This window comes from Nomascus leucogenys, chromosome 8 (genome assembly GCF_006542625.1).
Source record: "Nomascus leucogenys isolate Asia chromosome 8, Asia_NLE_v1, whole genome shotgun sequence".
Classification (NCBI taxonomy): Eukaryota; Metazoa; Chordata; class Mammalia; order Primates; family Hylobatidae; genus Nomascus; species Nomascus leucogenys.
This window is the reverse complement of record NC_044388.1, coordinates 58,601,082-58,618,670: the sequence shown is the minus strand read 5'-3', so window position 1 is coordinate 58,618,670 and position 17,589 is coordinate 58,601,082. Positions and strand designations below refer to the sequence as shown.

Here is a 17,589-nt window from a genome sequence, read left to right as displayed (position 1 = left end):
TTTGTCTCTTTCCCTTCTCTTCTATTAACCTTAGATCCTATTGAATCTCTCATACATGGTGTATTTCTACTGAGTCTTCCTTATCTGTGAAATTAATTCTCCTTGTCCTCTCTGCATTTCCAAACCCTTTCTGATGGTGTTAGTTGTCTCTTGCCGCCGTAACAAAGGATTACAAATGTAGAGGCCTAAACCAAGACAAACTTATCATCTGGGTTCTGTAGGTCAGAAGCCCCACACGGATCTCACTGGACTAAAATCCAGGTGTAGGCTGACTCTGTTCCTCTCCTACAGGCTCCAGAGGAGAATTTGTTTGCTCTTTCCTGGGGTTCTTCACAGAACTCAGTTCCTTGTGGTTGTATAACTGAGGTCTTCATTTCCTTGCTGGCTATTAACTGAGGGTCGTTACCAGCTTTTAGAGAGCACTGCATTCTTTGGCTTGTGGCTTCCTTTTTCCAACTTCAAAGCCATTGAAGGCAGGTGATACAGTTAGGCTTTGTGTCCCCATCCAAGTCTTATTTGAATTGCAATTCCTATAATCCCCGATTCCCACATGTCAAGGGAGAGACCAGGTAGAGGTAATTGAATCATGGGGGAAGTTTCCCGATGCTGTTCTCATGATAGTAAGTGAGTTCTCACGAGATCTGATGGTTTTATGAGGGGCTCTTCCCTTTTCGCTTGGCACTTCTCCTTCCTGCTGCCTTGTGAAGAAGGTGCCTTGCTTCCCCTTTGCCTTCCACCATGATTGTAAGTTTCGTGAGGCCTCCCCAGCCATGCTGAACTGTGAGTCAGTTATACCTCTTTCCTTTATAAATTGCCCAGTCTCAGGCAGTTATTTATAGCAGTGTGAAAACAGGTTAATACAACAAGTGAGTCCTTCTCATGTCCGTCTCTAATCCTCTGCTTCTCCTTTTAAGAACTCATGTGATTACATTGCACCTATCCAGGATAATATTTTAAGGTCAGCTGATTAACAACCACAGCCCTATCCACATTCTTAATTTTGCTTTGCTGTGTAACACACCGCACCACAGTCACAGGTTCCTCGGATCAGGACATGGACATCTTTAGAGAACCATTATTCTGCTCACCACCACAACAATATTAAAAAAAATATATATATATACACACACACACACATACACACACATATATAGACACATTGTTTCTTAAGAAGACAATTATAATACATATTTGTTGTAAATATACATTAGTAGAATTAATAGTTAATAGAGACATAATGGCTAACATCTGTATACACATACACATTTCTTATTTATAAAAATGGCTTCATTATATATGTTCTCATTTGTATATATACACAATTGCATATATTTGTACATATTTGTATATATTTGTAATGTATATTTTTATAACATCATTTATATATACTCATTATATATATACATATATATGTACTCATTTGTAGACCTTTTTTCCACTCAACATTGTATTGAAAAGACTTTCTCATGATGTAAAAAATGTCTCTACATTATTTTTACAGATGTGCAGTATGAAGTACTATAATTTGATTAACTAATCTCCTTTTGTGGTTTCTGTTAGTTTCAGTTACTGTAAAATTGCCACAATAAACATATAATACTCATTTAAATACCTGTATAAGTCCTATTTCCCCGTCACTTTCCTATACCTTTAATTTTCAGGGAAAGCTTTATTATTATTATGTTTTTTTTTTTTTTAGAGCTGGGGTCTTGCTTTGTTGCCCAGGCTGGAGTGCAGTGCTGCAATCATAGCTCACGGCAGCCTTGAACTCCTGGGCTCAAGTGGTTCTCTCACCTTAGCTTCCTGTGTAGCTGTGACTATGGGCATGGGCCATCCTGCCGGGCTGAGTTTATTTCATTTATTTAGTTAATGAATTTATTTATTTTAGAGATGGCATCTCACTGTGTTGCCCAGGCTGGTCTCAAATTCCTGGCCTCAAGCCATTCTCGCACCTCAGCTTACCGAGTTGTTGGGATTATAAGCATGAGCTGCTGCACTCAGTTGAAAACTTTATTTATTTAAATTTTAAGGAGCTAAATATTTGAAATTGACTCAAAGAGTTCTTGATTTTCCTATCTGATTTTTAAATATTTGCATTTTGAATCTCTCCTGTATTGATTCATTGATTCATCCTTTGAATATTGTTCAAATCATTCTACTGAGCCTTAACCCACACAGCTAAAATTTCCTGCATCTTCTGTCTAGCCCTTTGCCTAGAATCTTACAGTGACACATCTGATATCTACTAATAACTAAACAGGTGCTGAATAGCAAACGACAGTACTGGCTTCTTCGCCTTAGTTTACATTGGCTTTGGCTCAACATCCTTTGCCCTGGCTCCCGAAGGAAGAAGTATCCCCATTCCTCTCCTTTACCTGTGCCTGGTGAAGAAATTAATAGTCTTTCAGCTGTATTTGTAAACACGCATAGAATTATGGGAACCAGGGCAGTTCAAATGATTTATGCAGGGTCATGGGCTCAGTTCACAGGCAGGAGATTTTAGACTCTAGTATTTATATGATCTGCAACAGAAAATTGGAACTACTTTTTCTTTATGAATTTCGAAGTCTTACTTGAGGACCCAAGAGTTGTCAAAATCTGTCTGATATTTTTTACCACCTGATAATAAATTTAACAAAGTATATCTGTGCCAAACAAAATAGTAGAAGTTATACTGAATGCAAATATAGAGAGACATAAGATCTCAACCACAGGCTGGGCTCGGTGGCTCACTCCTGTAATCCCCGTACATTGGGAGGTTGAGGTGGGCGGATCACTTGAGCTCAGGAGTTCCAGACCAGCCTGGACAACATGGTGAAACCCCATCACTGCAAAATAAATAAATAAAAATAAACACACAAATAAATAAAAAATAGGCTGGGTGTGGTGGCTCACTCCTGTAATCTCAGCACTTTGGGAGGCCCAGGTAGGTGGATCACTTGAGGCTAGGAGTTCAAGACCAGCCTGGATAACATGTTGAAACTCCATCTCTACTAAAAATACACACACACACACACACACACACACATACACACACTAGCCAGGTGTGGTGGCACATGCCTGTAATTCCAGCTATTCGGGAGGCAGAGGCATGAGAATCACTTGAGCATAGGAGGCGGAGGATGCAGTGAGACAAAATCGTGCCACTGCACTCCAGCCTGGGTGGCAGAGACTTTGTTTCAAAAACAATAAAAATAAATAAATAAAAATTAGCCAAGGGTGGTGGCCCGCACCTGTAGTCCCAGCTACTCAGGAGGCTGATGTGGGAGGATCATCTGAGCCCAGGAAGTCAACACTGAGTGAACTATGATCACACCGCTGCACTTCAGCCTGGGAGTCAGAGGGAGCAGCTGTCTTAAAAATAAATAAATATATAAATACACAAATAAATGAACATTTAGAGGTGAGAATAATAGAGAAAGTGCTATAATTATGTCTTCTAGCTTTTAGAGGCACAATTTAAAAAATACTTTCTGTTCTGCAAGTGTCAGTGAAAAAGTTATTTAAATTTTTAAAAACCAAAATGAACATTCCATTTGTCAACTGGAGACCTCAAATTTCTCCCTGTCTCATGATGTGTTTTCATTTTTTTCCTATCTCACATTTTTTCTTTGAAATTACAAAAAAAAACACCAAAACGGAAGTATGACTGTTGATAGTGATGGTATATAAACTAATAACAGCATTTAGGAGGATCATTTTCCAGTGTAACTGATTAATATATTAACATCTCTTCTCTTCCTCTGCTTCTTTCTTCTCTTTCCCCTCTTCTCACTGTTATTCTTTTGGTGGTGTGGTGGCAGTAATTCATGGTGAGATGACCTTTTATATTTATTTTTGTTTTTCTAAGGTTCTCTCTTTTCAATAGACTGCTTAATGAATATAGTTAATCGATGATTGCTTGTTAGCAATAACTTGCAAATTGAAAAAGAAAATCTCAGTTATTGGTGGCAATGTAGGGATTGGTGGGAAACAGATATTAAAAATTCTGAGCTAGAGGGCTAAAAATGGTAGACTGAGCTGTTCATGCTATTTATTGCCATCGTGGCTTTTTTTTTTTTTTTTTTGGTGATAATAACCTTAATGTAACCCCTTACTTAATTGTACTGGTAATATTTGAACTGGCCTGAGGTATGGAGTCTATGGGTAGATAGAAATTCACAGTATCCATAGGCTCTGTTAGAGGTGCTTGGGAAAATTAGGGAACATGAATAAACAAAACAAATCAAAACAGTCTATCCTCTTGTGGTTGGGAAGAGACAAACAATAAATGAAAACTTAATAAAACAGCACATGATCTAGTGTAATAGAGTATAGAGTTAGGAGGTGATGAGTAGGTAGTAGAAAGAAATAGGGAATCTATAGTGGAGGACTGAAGGGTGGTTTGCAATGTTAAATAGCACAGTCAAGGGAGGCCTCATCAAAATATAAACATTTTAGCAAAGACTTGGAGAAGGTGAAAGTATTTTATAACCTAAAACGGAGAAGAGGGTTCTAGGAAGAGAAGCCAGCCAATGTAAAAAGCCCAGGAGTCAACCGCCCATTCAGATGCTCCCTCCCAAGCGCATAGCGAGTCCGCTGTTGAGATCTCCGTGTCATACTCCCCACTGCCCATTTGGTTTTAGTCTTTATTCCAGGGTTCAAACTCACCGTTCAATAAATACATTCTAGTTTTTCCCTTGATGAATATGGGAGCAGGAAGGGTGATCATCTGCATCGTTTTGAGTGAAAATCTACAAGACAAACTGTCCTTTCTCTTGTTAATATCAAACAACTCTTATAACTTTGGTTATTATGCTAACAAAGCCTTACCAAAGACTGATAAGACTGTGGCCTTTTTAATCCTAATTAGCATGTTCCCTGGCTTTAGGAAGAACATAGGCAAAGCCACAAAGAAGGGGAAGGAAAGGAATTCTGGAAATAAATATTTATAGTGAATCCTGCTTTAGGATTTTTGTATTTTTCAATAGGTGTTAAATTAAGTTTAGCCTAAAGCTGCCTCCTTATGTATTTTAAGTTCAGCCTAAAGGTTTCTTCACCCATAGTGAACTGTAACCTAACTGGATGTGTAAACAGACTGTAACCTGCTCTCATGCCAGTCACTGAATTTTGGCCAATCAAAGGCGGCCAACTGTTCAAACCGTGTTCAAATGAGGCAAACACCCAGCTGCAACCTCACTTCCTTTTTCTGTAGTCACTTCCCCTTTCCTGTCCATAATTCTTCTTTGACCAGGAGGCACTGCTGGAGTCTCTCTGAACCTATTCTGGTTCAGGGGCTACCTGATTCACGAATCATTCTTTGCTCAATTAAACTCTGGTAAATTTAATTTGTCTAAGGTTTTTCTTTTAACACAGAAATGGCTTCCATTATAAACTGTGTTTTCATAGTCTTGGCTCTCGGATTTCTATGAATTTGTGATCAGTTTCAGTGTGGAAAAGTCTGGCGCTCCCTCACCCTTTTACTAACGGTGTGATTATAGCTGAGGTGAAGAGATGGGTTCTGAGGCTGGAAAGATCAGAGACCAAGGTGGTCTTGGTGTGGGAAGTAATAAATACATCCAGCTGAGGGTACCTGGGTGAGAACGAGCGCAGACCCTTCCCCCAGGCCAGGAGAGTCCAAGACTGAAACTAGTCTTGGACTAGAATAAACCCAAATTTATATGAGAAGACAGAAGCAGCTGCTTTATTACAGCCCTACAGTTATGACAAATGAAGACACATCCAAGAACAGATAATGAAAAATTTTGAATTATTGCCATTGTTTCTCATATTCCTGAGACTCTTGAATTAATACAGCAAACCAAGTCTGAAGATAAAAAGCCAGAAGCTTTATCAAATACATTATGTCTGGCAGAAAGTCTACACTGAACTAACTCAATGTCCAAGTAGTGGCTTGGGTTTTGTGTAAGAAGTGGCATGGATTTTCCTGGGAGGTCTTAATTTGCTTATCTCTTCATCCGAAGCCAAAGTGTATAACTACAGATGACTTCTGTGCTTTTTCTATTGGGTTGTTATATTTATTTCTTCTTTATTTCTGGTTTAGTTTTCTTTCTGGAGGAAGCAGGAAGTTCTTTTCTCTAGATCTCAAGAACATTTATCCATGATGAAAAGGGAGAAGGAATAAATTTAATGATAAATCTTGAGTAGCAGTGTCTCTAGAAAGTAGCTTTAAAGTATCTATCTGTGCAGAAAGCTCAACTTGTGCAAGAGCTAGGCGTTATGTAGATTATAAAATATATGCAGTAGAATAAATGCTTTAACTTTACATTGAAATTGCTTTAAAGACCAGTTTTAATTCCAGATTTATTCTGTTGTTTTCATTGCTATACAAATAAGAATATAATTTTTCTTTCTCATTTGATTCCCATTGTATATAAATCTCCACAATAATATGAATTGTTATTTTCATAGCCCATTTTTAATTTTTAATATTTTTTAAAATATATAATTATACCTTTGCTAAAGAGTTAGGATTTATACCTTATAGACAAGGAACTGTTTCCTGATTTTGAAAAAATTTCTTCTTCTGGCTATTTTTATATATTGATGTATGGAAAATGTAACTTGCTCTTTTTCTGTTTCTAAGTGTCTTCATATTCATGGTTGTATTTTTATCAGTAAAATATAATTTGCTTACAATTATCTAATTTCCGATTGTCGTGATCCATTTCTTACAGGAAAGCTGTTTATCAACAAAAGCAAAAACGCAGTATATCAAAAGCATGTAATCAGTTTATGTTTGAAGATAAAGTTAAGGTTATGGAAGAGTTTTCTAAGATTCTGCTAAGCGTAGAGTAGAGAAAAAATAAAAAGGTGCAATAACCCTATTTTAACAAAATCTTTTTCCTTGCTGTTAGTATTGTGGTTATACAATAGGTTAATTCAACATACATGGAGGCTTATGGTTCTTAAATATAGAAATTGTTCCATTGCTAATTTCCCCAAAGAGATTTCTGCAGTAAATGCTGCGAAATGTATATTAAAAGCAATACATAAAACAGGTCTAGCCCTTAATAATTCCTCTCAAACCTGAAGATCTTTAAGTTCTGTTGTTATACTGTTGAGCTTGCAAAACAAACAAACAAAAAACAATCACCACCTAAAAATATTATTAAAGTAAAATGAAATGATAATCTGAAAATGGCAATCTATTTTTTCCCCTTTTCCTTTCCTTCCTTAAACTTAACCTAAACTGTTTTTTTTTTTTTCTTTCCTGGTAGTTTTAAATACAAAAGGACAACTAAGTACCTTCATTTTAATATTCATTATTTCTCTTATAGTCTCATAAGGAAATAATAATAGATTCATTTTTTAAAGCCCGAACTATGATGTGTTAAAGTTAAAAAGTCACTGGTATTTTCCAGGTTTAAATGTGGTCTTTAAAATAATTTAGATGTGCATCTGTGTGTTTCGTTGGTATGCAACATATTTTCCATGAACAACACAACAGCTAAATCAACTCTGCATGATTTTACCTCCTTTCGGCACTCATGCATTTATAAATAAATTATATCAGCTGTGTACCTACTTTGTCACTTTCCACCATGAGCTCACACAACTCACCGTATAGCAGACATTTGCAAAAGCGGGTGTTAAATTTAGACCAAGTTCCAGGAAAAGCAGTTGACTTTCTTACCTCAAGGCATAAAAACATAGGCCCTTTGCCAGGTTTGTGGACACTTCATTCTTTACTAAGCTAACTTCTCTCTCCGCTCAGCTCTGTTCTTTGCTCCCTCTCCCTGTCTCCCAGGGCCACTCTGGAAGAAGAAAGAACCGCCCAGGTGAGCTGGTCATTCACTTGTAGGCATTAGAATGGCAGAGCTGTCACCTGTGGGCTGTTTAGGCTGCAAACATTACTAAGCTACTTTACAGAAAGTTATGTAAAGAGCTGTTAATGTTCCCTGAAGACTTTCCTGCCATGCTGGCTGTACAGGCGTTTGGAAAGAGGCAGGTCGAGACGTGTGTGGACGCTACCCCTTGCTATTTATGAGCTGAGCAGCTTGCGGTGAAACGCTGTCATTCTCCCCCTGGGTGTGTAGAACCAGTTTCTCCGGCATGCCAGGCCACGAAGCTGAGGCTTATCCAAAAGGAGGGGCGGGGAGGAGGGCTGCAAGGAAAGCCAGAGATGTATCACTTGTTTAAACTCTGAGTGGGGAGAGAAAGTGAGGATAAAAAGAAGAAAGGAAAAGCTATCTTAGAAAGTTCTCTCAATTATCTGTGGTTTCCTATGGTGGAAACATCTTCTCCTTTCATTCAATGGAAGTGGAGGGAAACGTGGGACTTAAGTTATGTGGAGAAGAAGCAGGATTTACTCACAGCTCACTGGCTGGACCAAGTCATTGGCAGAGATAATTCCCGATCGACTTTCATCCCTTACAGATTACATTTATCTAGAAAAATCTCAAAGTTATCCAAACTGACTAAAAATGCCCTTTTCTATTCTGGAAAAGATTTGCATCATCCAAAAGGAATAAAAATGCCCTTTCCTGTTTTGGAAAAGATCTGAATCAACATCTAAACTAACCCCATTTGAATTTTTAAATGGTATATACAGTAGTACGTTGGTATCTAACCAGGGACCCCAAACCTGTGCTGTCACCATAAGGTAGAAGAAAATGTACACATAACAGGTTACAACAAAAAACCCTTCTTTTTCACTTGCCTGAGAAGTCTAGGCAGTTGGAATTCTTTAGCAGGCCTGCCTGCACTTTTCATAATGCTGTATATAGGCAAATAGGCCAGGCATTGATCACAAAATGGACTTGTAAATGACTGCGCCTGCTGGTATCAATCAGTGCCACCCAACAAAACAGAGGAGCCAGACCATAGTGTGGTTGTTGCTTTTCTTGAATTTTCTTAATATATCTGTTTTTTTTTTAAATGATTCTAACTGTCAACTGGGATTATTAGACTGCATAATGATATTTTTTATGTCCAAACACATGAATAAAATTACTCTTTCCCCATGTATATTATGGTTATACATGCTTTCTGAAAGTAAATTAACATAGAAATAAATCTGTGATGTCAAGAATATGCATTAACCTGTTTGGGCCTTATAAATATGTAAAAATAGCACCTAGTGCTTTGCCTCTCTGTGGTAGGGTAATATCTTATCCTGAATCTAGAACTGGACATTTTATATATTAGAATATACATATTCTAATTCATTCATGTGTTGAAGCCCTGATCCCTCAGTATGAGGGTACTATATTTACTCAATGCAATTTAATAATAATTTAATAAAATATTGCGTGTTTGGTTTTGTACCTGGTGCTCAAGGGAATACAATGAAGACTGTCATGTGATCTTACCTTTTTGAGGCTTATCATGTTGCCTTAGATGTGACTAGTGTGTTGTTACCTGAGCTGTTGCATCCGATTCTACTTTGCCTTTATTCTACTTCCAAACTGTTCTTCACACGTCTTCTAAAGAAATTCATCTTAGCTTTCTTCCCTCTTCCCCTCTGATTGGTAGAGAAGATCCTCATTGTCACTCCCCTTTGGGGCCCAGCGCTCTGGCCACACAAGCCGTCACAGTGGCTTTCACACTCGCGGCTCACTCATCTCCGAATGTTGTGTGTGCTGTTCCCCCTGCCTGCCTTTCCACATCTAACTCCATCCACCTGGGAAAAGTCTTCCTCATTCCTTAAGGAATCTGCTCATGCAGCACTTGTTTTTTGAACAAGACCTTTCCTGCTGCCTTCCCGCCCCGGCTGGGCTCGATCTTCGGAGTCCTCCTCCTCCTTAACTACTCTTCTCAGAGCTCTTCACGTGTTCTTTGAGTGTCTTTGGTGTGCTTGTCAGTATCCTTGACTGGCCTGAGTGCTCTTGGTGGCCAGGGTTTTTGTCTTATTCAATCTTTGTGCCACCACCACATAGCACATCTGGGTAGACACTCCACAAATGTCTGCTGAATGCACAGTCCCTTCATCACCTGAAAAATGATTTTCAAACAACACTAAGTCTACATATAGTTTTCTAGGATCATGAAGGCTGGAAGAAAACTGATTTACTCAAAGTATCTAAATTGGTTCTGGCTTCGTCTTTGTCTCTTCCTGCCTTCTTTACCTTTATCTACTGACTGCTTCTCATGACAGTGAATAAGTCCCATGAACAAAACCACCTTTCCGCAGCTTATGCTCTATAATAGCTCCCATCATCCTTAGAATAAAATGAAGGCCTTACCTTGGCCTACAAGGCCCCCTGCAATCTTGTCCTCCCAATCCCCCCAACCTCAGGCTGTGCTCTCCCCATCATACACTGCATTCCAGACACAGGAACCTCTTTTGGTCCCTAGAACATGCTAGCTAGCCTCTCTTCTGCCTGGAGGTCTTCACACCTGCTGTTCCATCTGCTGGAATGCTCTTCCATTTTCCACAGGGCAGGCTTCTTATCTTTCAGGTATCAGCTTCAATGTCGCCTTTTCAGAAGCCTTTCCTAATCACCTCTTCCCCATCCTTTTCTCTAGGACTACATCTGTTTTTGTCCGTCAAAGCCAAATCACAAGTGATTGATTTGTTTGTATTTACTTTCTTCTTTGTTTGTTTGTTTATTCATAGTCTCTTCCTTTCTCCCATTAAACTGTGAGCTCCTTGAGGACAGGGACCACATCTGTTTTTTCCTGCTGAATTCTCCAAGGCCTACGACTGCACCAGGCACAGAGTAAATGATAAGAAATATTTCTTGAATGAAAAGAGAATAATCAATCCAAAGCAAACTTGTAAAGGGCTTCCTGATATACACAGATTCTCACAACAACCAAATGAAATAAACGTGTAAAGTGCTAAAATTACTCCAGTGTTATTTTGGGCTAAATATTTGTGTCCCTTCCACCAAATTTGTATGTTGAAGCCCTGATCCCTCAGTGTGATAATATTAAAAGTCCTTTGGGAGGTAGTTAGGGTTAAATGAGATCACAAGAGTGGGGCCTTCATGATGGGAGTAGTGCCCTTATAAGAAGAGGAAGTCAGAGAGAGATGGATCTCTCTCTCTCCACAATAGGACACCATGGAAAGCCTACATTAGCACACAGCAAGAAGGTGGCTGTCTGCAAGCCTGGAAGAGAGCCCTCACCAGAACCCAACCATGCTGGCACCTTGATCTCAGAAAATAAATGTCTGTTGTATAAGCCAGCCAGCCTGTGGTATTTTGCTATAGCAGTCCCAGCTGACTAACAGATGTGTTTACATGAGCAGACCTCAAGCATTTTGGCCAGTCCTTGTTTCTGTGATGATTTTGATGGTTAACTTGATAGAAAATGTCTTTAGTAGCTTCCTTTCCTATTTCAAACTTGCAGGCATTCTCCAGCCTCTGTTGCTATGTTCTGTGTGCTCATATTCACTTCCCTCTCTTCACACAAACTGATATAACTCACCCAGCACACACAACCATCATGGAAAGACCTGAGCTCCCACTCAACCTAACACTAATGTTATGTCAAATGAGATCTTGTAGTGATATTTTAAAGGGAGAGTTTTACAAGTATCTTGGGCTGTGAAAAAGGGGTCTCTAGGTCAATTTGTTGGAATAATCTTCCAATCTTTTAAACAAATATGATGAGCAAAGGGAGCAGCACACATTGACCTGGATATAGTAGCAGGAAAAATATCCTCATGTTCTTCAACTCTGTTTACACAAATAGGCATTATCCCAAAATGAGTAATGCTAGGAAATATGTAAATAAGTTCCAGTTTACAATTGGTCGTTCTTCCCCTTCACTCCAATTTTTTTGTATTTATCAATAACTCAGGTATTTTATTTTTAAGAAAATAGTCAAATACCTTTAACCTTTCTCAGGCCATTCAAGATTAAGCAAGGTTTGGGTTTCAAGTGGTCTGGGTGACCACTTAACTCATGTGGCCTTTCTGCTGTTAATGCTTTCCAGAAAAACAACAACAGAATCAATGTGACTACTAAGAATACATTTTTAAAAATTAACATGACATCTTGGATCTTATAAGAGTCAAGCCCTTCAGGAAATAAACCATGAGGTAAGTGATCGCCCAGTGATTCCATGTTCGTCTCTCTGGGATCTGCTGAGAATTAAAGGTGATTCTTAGGGCAAACATACAGCATTATCAAAAGGCTGTAGCAGCTAGAGCAGGTGAAGGAAATAAACAAAAACAAAAAGCAAAAAACCAAAACCAGCCTAGGCCATGCGGCATGCACCGTAAACTGAGCTTTAGCTTTGCTTCCAAATGCCAGAGAACACCTGTCCACACTGGGGACCCGGCACACATTTTCTTCCTGGCGCAGCACACCAGATGCCCAGCTCTCATTAAGGAGAAGTTTGTCTGACAGACTTTGCCTTGCTGTAATTCTTATCCCACTCTGAATTCCTCTAGCAAACATTGATTGAAAGCTCTCCATATGCCAGGCACCACACAGCTCTGCAAACCTCCCTTGGATCCTACCTTTGGAGTAGAAGAGGCAAGGTACAGAGACGGTGAGAAGGCAGAGTATTCGCTGTTTAACCAATTTTTGATTGGAAAGACTTTCAATCAGGCATTAAATTTATCAAGCTTTTGCTATGGGTCTGACAGGCACTGGGTGAGTTCATGTGGCCCTTGCTCTTGAAAGGTCACAGTCTGGGTATAGACTTACCTGTAGGATGTATTATTCAAGGAAAGAAGCAAAGTATAGAACAGCATGGATGCTCCCATCTGAGCAATAAAAAGGTGTGTGATACATACATGCACATGCACACACACATACGCATGTGCACACACACGCGCACACACACATGTGTGGCTAAATGCCTAGACTACCTGGAAACACTGGTCGCTTTGGGGAGAAATGGTTTTGTTTCCTTGGAGCACTTATCAGTCTCTGAAATTGTCTTATATATTTGTTTGTCAACTTATTTATTGTCTGTTTCTACACTGGCACGTGATCGCTTGCTTACAGCTATAGCTCCAGTGACTACAATAGGGCTTGGTATATTTTAGGTGCTTGTAGTTAAGAATTTTTTTTTTTTTAAACGAATGAGCTGGAAATGAGAGGATGTAGGGGTAAGAGTTCAGAGATGGGACAGAGTCTTGCTTTTAACTCTATGCCATTCTGTAACACTTGAATATTTAAGTTTTTATTGTGAAAAAATATAATTAAGTATTTTTAAGTATATTAAGCAAAAGTAGAGATGACAGTGTAATAAACTTCCATGCACTCACTACCCCAAAACAATGGTCAACTCACGGCAGATTATGTTTCATCCATATCTCCCTCACTGCCCTTCCCCTGCCTCGAGATTGTTTTGAAACAGACGCTCGCCATCACTGTGTCTTTAAGTAGTTCAATATGTAAATCATAACTGCAATGCATTCCACACCTAAACAAACAAGCAATATTTTATGAATATCATCAATTATTCACCGTTCAAATTTCCCTAATGAGTCTCATACTCTTCTTATAGGTTGTTTGAATTGTATTTAACAATGTGCATGTATTACTTTTTTCAGAATGTTTATTTGGGACGTTTACAATCTAGTAATCTAGTAGGGAATATGGCTCCATCCAATCATCCATCCATCTACCCATCCATCCGTCCATTAAATAAATCCGTATTAAGTGCCTAGTATGTGCCAGGCGTTGTTCCAGGTGCTTGTTGCGTATCACTGAACAAAAAGACAGAAATCCCTGCCCCTGTGGAGCTCTAGCCCTCTAGCTGACAGAGACCACTAACAAATAACAAGGTATGGAAAGCCTTGATTATGATTCAGTAATATGTAACATGTATGATAATGGAAAGGGCACAAACTCCTTTGTTAAAAACACTGTCATTATATGACCAACGTAAGAGATTCAAAGTATTGAGGCCCTCATTTTAGCACTTAAAACTTGAGATGTGGCTGGGCGCGGTGGCTCATGCCTGTAATCCCAGCACTTTGGGAGGCTGAGACAGGCAGATCACTTGAGGTCAGGAGTTCAAGACCAGCCTGGCTAACATGGTGAAACCCCATCTCTACTAAAAATACAAAAATTAGCTGGGCGTGGTGGTGTGTGCCTGTAATCTCTGCTGCTTGGGAGGCTGAGGCAGGAGAATCACTTGAATCCCGGATCCAGGAGGTGGAAGTTGGAGTGAGCTGAGATTGCACCACCACACTCCAGCCTGGGCAACAGAGCGAGACTCCATTTCAAAAATAAATAAATAAATAAATATAATTTGCAATATTTTTGCAACACCATTCACAATAGCAAAGACATAGCATCAACCTAAATGCCCATCAATGATAGACTAGATAAAGAAAATGTGGTACATGTGTACCATGGAATACTATGCAGCCATAAAAAGGAATGAGATCATGTCCTATGCAGGGACATGAATGGTGTTGGAAGCCATTATCTTCAGCAAACTAATGCCAGAATAGAAAACCAAACACCACACGTTCTCACTTATAAGTGGGAGCTGAATGATGAGAACACATGGACACATTGCTGGGAACAACACATACTGGGGCCTGTTAGAGCGGGCAGGTGGGGGGAGAGACAGCGTCAGGAAGAATAGTTAATGGATGCTGGGCTGGATACCTAGGTGGTGGGATGAGCTGGGCAGCAAACCACCATGGCACACATTTACTTATGTAACAAATCTGCACATTCTGCATGTATACCCCTGAACTTAAAAGTCGGAAAAAAAATGTGCAATGTTTAATGTTTTGATAAAACCTTGTAAACAGAATATATTGATTTCTTTACATAACAAATAATTAAGACCATCAAAGCTTTTTTTTTTTTTTTTTTTTTTTAACTTCCTTACAAACACATTGACTGGGCTCTGCCATTATAGATAAAGTCATGACAGCCAGGGGCCAGGTGCTAGTTGTCAGGGTTTGAGAGGTCAGACTTGGGTGTTTATGAAACAGAGCCAGTCTGATCCCACGTTCTGGCGCATACTCTAAGTATGATGAGCATTTACACAAACCAAGCCAGTGAAGTGCACTAATGCTTCTTGAGCAGGTCTCCTCAGAGAGAGCCTTTTGTGGTTGGAATTCGAACACCACTCATCCCCAAGTCATGAAGCACCTTTGGCCTGTTATCTGGATGGTCTAGGGAAAGTAGAGTTATTGGTAGGCTCTACCAAACCTAAGAGTATTTTTGACTCATGCTTGAAACCCACATTGAAAGGTGGTATTTTAACTCGTGAAAGGAAATGTCAGCAGTCTGAAAAATATATTAGAACTGAAAAGGGCCAGTATAATGTTTTAACACTTTTATGCTGTCATTAAGACACTAGACACTAGTACATCTTAAAAATTTTGGTTAAATTGAACTTAACAACAACAACAAACAACAACAAAAGCAGGGAGAATAGGGCTACCTCTTACCAAGACATTTCAAAGACTATAGTGTAGCCTGAGTAATTTTTATACAAGTTTCCCAGAACTTACGCATCCAAATGATATTGTTTCCTATGCAGTGGTTGCTTTGGAAGGTATACTCTACATTCCTTCAGTGGTGCAATTGTGCAAACCATTTCTTTTCTTTCCTTTTCGTTTTTTTCTTTTTTCTTTTTCTTTTTCTTTTTCTTTTTTTTTTTGAGACAGAGTCTTGTTCTGTCGCCCAGGCTGGAGTGCAATGGTGCAATCTCGGCTCACTGCAACCTCCGCCTCCTAGGTTCAAGCGATTCTCCTGCCTTAGCCTCTGAAGTGGCTGGGATTACAGGTGCCCGCCACCACGCCTGGCTAATTTTTGTAGTTTCAGTAGAGACGGGGTTTCGCCATGTTGACCACACTGGTCTCGAAGTTCTGACCTCAGGTGATCCACCCACCTTGGCCTCCCAAGGTGCTGGGATTACAGGCGTGAGCCACTGCTCCTGGCCAGACATGCTGATTTTTTTTTAATCCTACCTCATCTTCCTCCAATGTCCGTTTTCTCTCTAAATCCTGACTGTGCTCAGATTTCACTTTCCTCAAGATTCTGAATGCCTTCAAAAGAGGCAAGAGAATAATTCTGCAACCAACAAACTGATGACTTTGAGTCTAATTCTGGGTAAGATGTTAGATCTATCTACTGAACAGATGGTTGAAAAGTATAGAAAAGAAGTGATGATTTTCAGAAGCCTCATGGGTTCACCAAGCATGAATCATGTCAGAACAAGCTCATTCCCTTGTGCAGGATTGTATGACCTCCAGATACAGGGGACATGGTATGGTAGAAAGCAGCTTGGACTAGGAATTAGGAGATTGTTTTGGAATCCTTCTTCTTGCTACTTTCTAACTACATATTTGGGGCAAGTCACTTGCCTTCTGTTAACCTTTGTATAAAGTTATTGTTGCCTCATGTATAAAACAGGGATAATATTAACGTGTAGAACAAAGTAATAAATAAATTAGTAATACCTCCCTTGTAAGGATTGGTATGAGAGTTAAAAGAGGTAATAAATTTTAAACAGATTAGAATACTGTCAGTCAAATAACTCAATACATGTGTGTAATCCACAAACAAAAAGACTAAAAACAGACAAATGCCGTGCGTGGTGGCTTATGCCTGTAATCCCAGCACTTTGGGAGGTCGGGGCAGGTGGATCATTTGAGGTCAGGAGTTCGAGACCAGCCTGGCCAACATGGTGAAACCCCATCTCTACTAAAAATACAAAAAATTAGCCAGGTGTGGTGGTGCACACCTGTAGTCCCAGCTACTCAGGAGGCTGAGGCAGGAGAAATTGCTTGAACCTGGGAGATGGAGGTTGCAGTGAGCCAAGATCACACCAGTGCACTCCAGCCTGGGTGACAGAGCCAGACTCTGTCTCAAAAAAAAAAAAATAAAGAAAGAAAGAAAAGCAATTTTAGGCTGGAGTAATGAAGACGTGTTACCATGTCTTAAAATAAATGGCTAAAGGTACCAGGAATATTTAGACTGAAGAAGGGAAAATCTCAGGAGTTGGCCAACAATAGTCCAGGGGCTGAATCTGGTCCACTTCCTCTTTTTGTATGGCCTGTGAGCTAAGAATGATCTTTCCCTTTTTAAATAGTTGGAAGCAAATCAAAAGAAGATTACATAAAATTCAAATTTCAATGTCTATATAAGCAAAGTTTGATTGGGAACCCAGCCATCTCATTCATTTACCTATTGTCAATGACTGCTTTTGTGTTACAACAGCAGATTTGAGTGGTTGCAATAGACACCATATGGCTGAAAACTCCAAAATATTTACTCTGACCATTCATAGAAGAAGTTTGCTGACACCTGAAATAGTCAAAAGCTGTCATGTAAAAGAGGAAATAGACTTGTTCTGTAGGCCCCAGAACTTAGAACTAATGGGTAAACCAATGGGTAGATTGGTAACTAATGGGTAAAAACTATAGTTCAGGTAGGTTTCACTCAATGTAAAAAAGAACCTTTTAATAATCAGAGTTACCAAAAGGTGGAAAGGGCTGTTTTTTTAAGGAGGTGAGATCCCTGTCAACAGAAACATTTAAGCTAAGCTACATGAATGCTTGAAGGGGGTATAGAAATAATTTAAGGAGAAGATGATGGTTGGGCCAGAAAACTTTTCAGAACCCTTCTGAAAGTCTGATTTTGTAATTCCAAGCTTTTCCCAATCTATCTCTGAAATCTCAAATAAGTACTTACAGGCAATAATTTACAA

At 39.3% G+C, this 17,589-nt stretch overlaps 1 long non-coding RNA gene across 1 annotated transcript in view; it reads left to right on the top strand.

Annotated features, from left to right (window-relative positions):
• Positions 1–17,589, top strand: part of LOC115836270 — a 260,658-nt gene that overhangs the window by 38,968 nt on the left and 204,101 nt on the right. Inside the window, exon 2 of the long non-coding RNA XR_004031227.1 lies at positions 11,887–11,992. This is a non-coding gene — a long non-coding RNA (uncharacterized LOC115836270). The remainder of the gene's footprint in view (positions 1–11,886; positions 11,993–17,589) is intronic.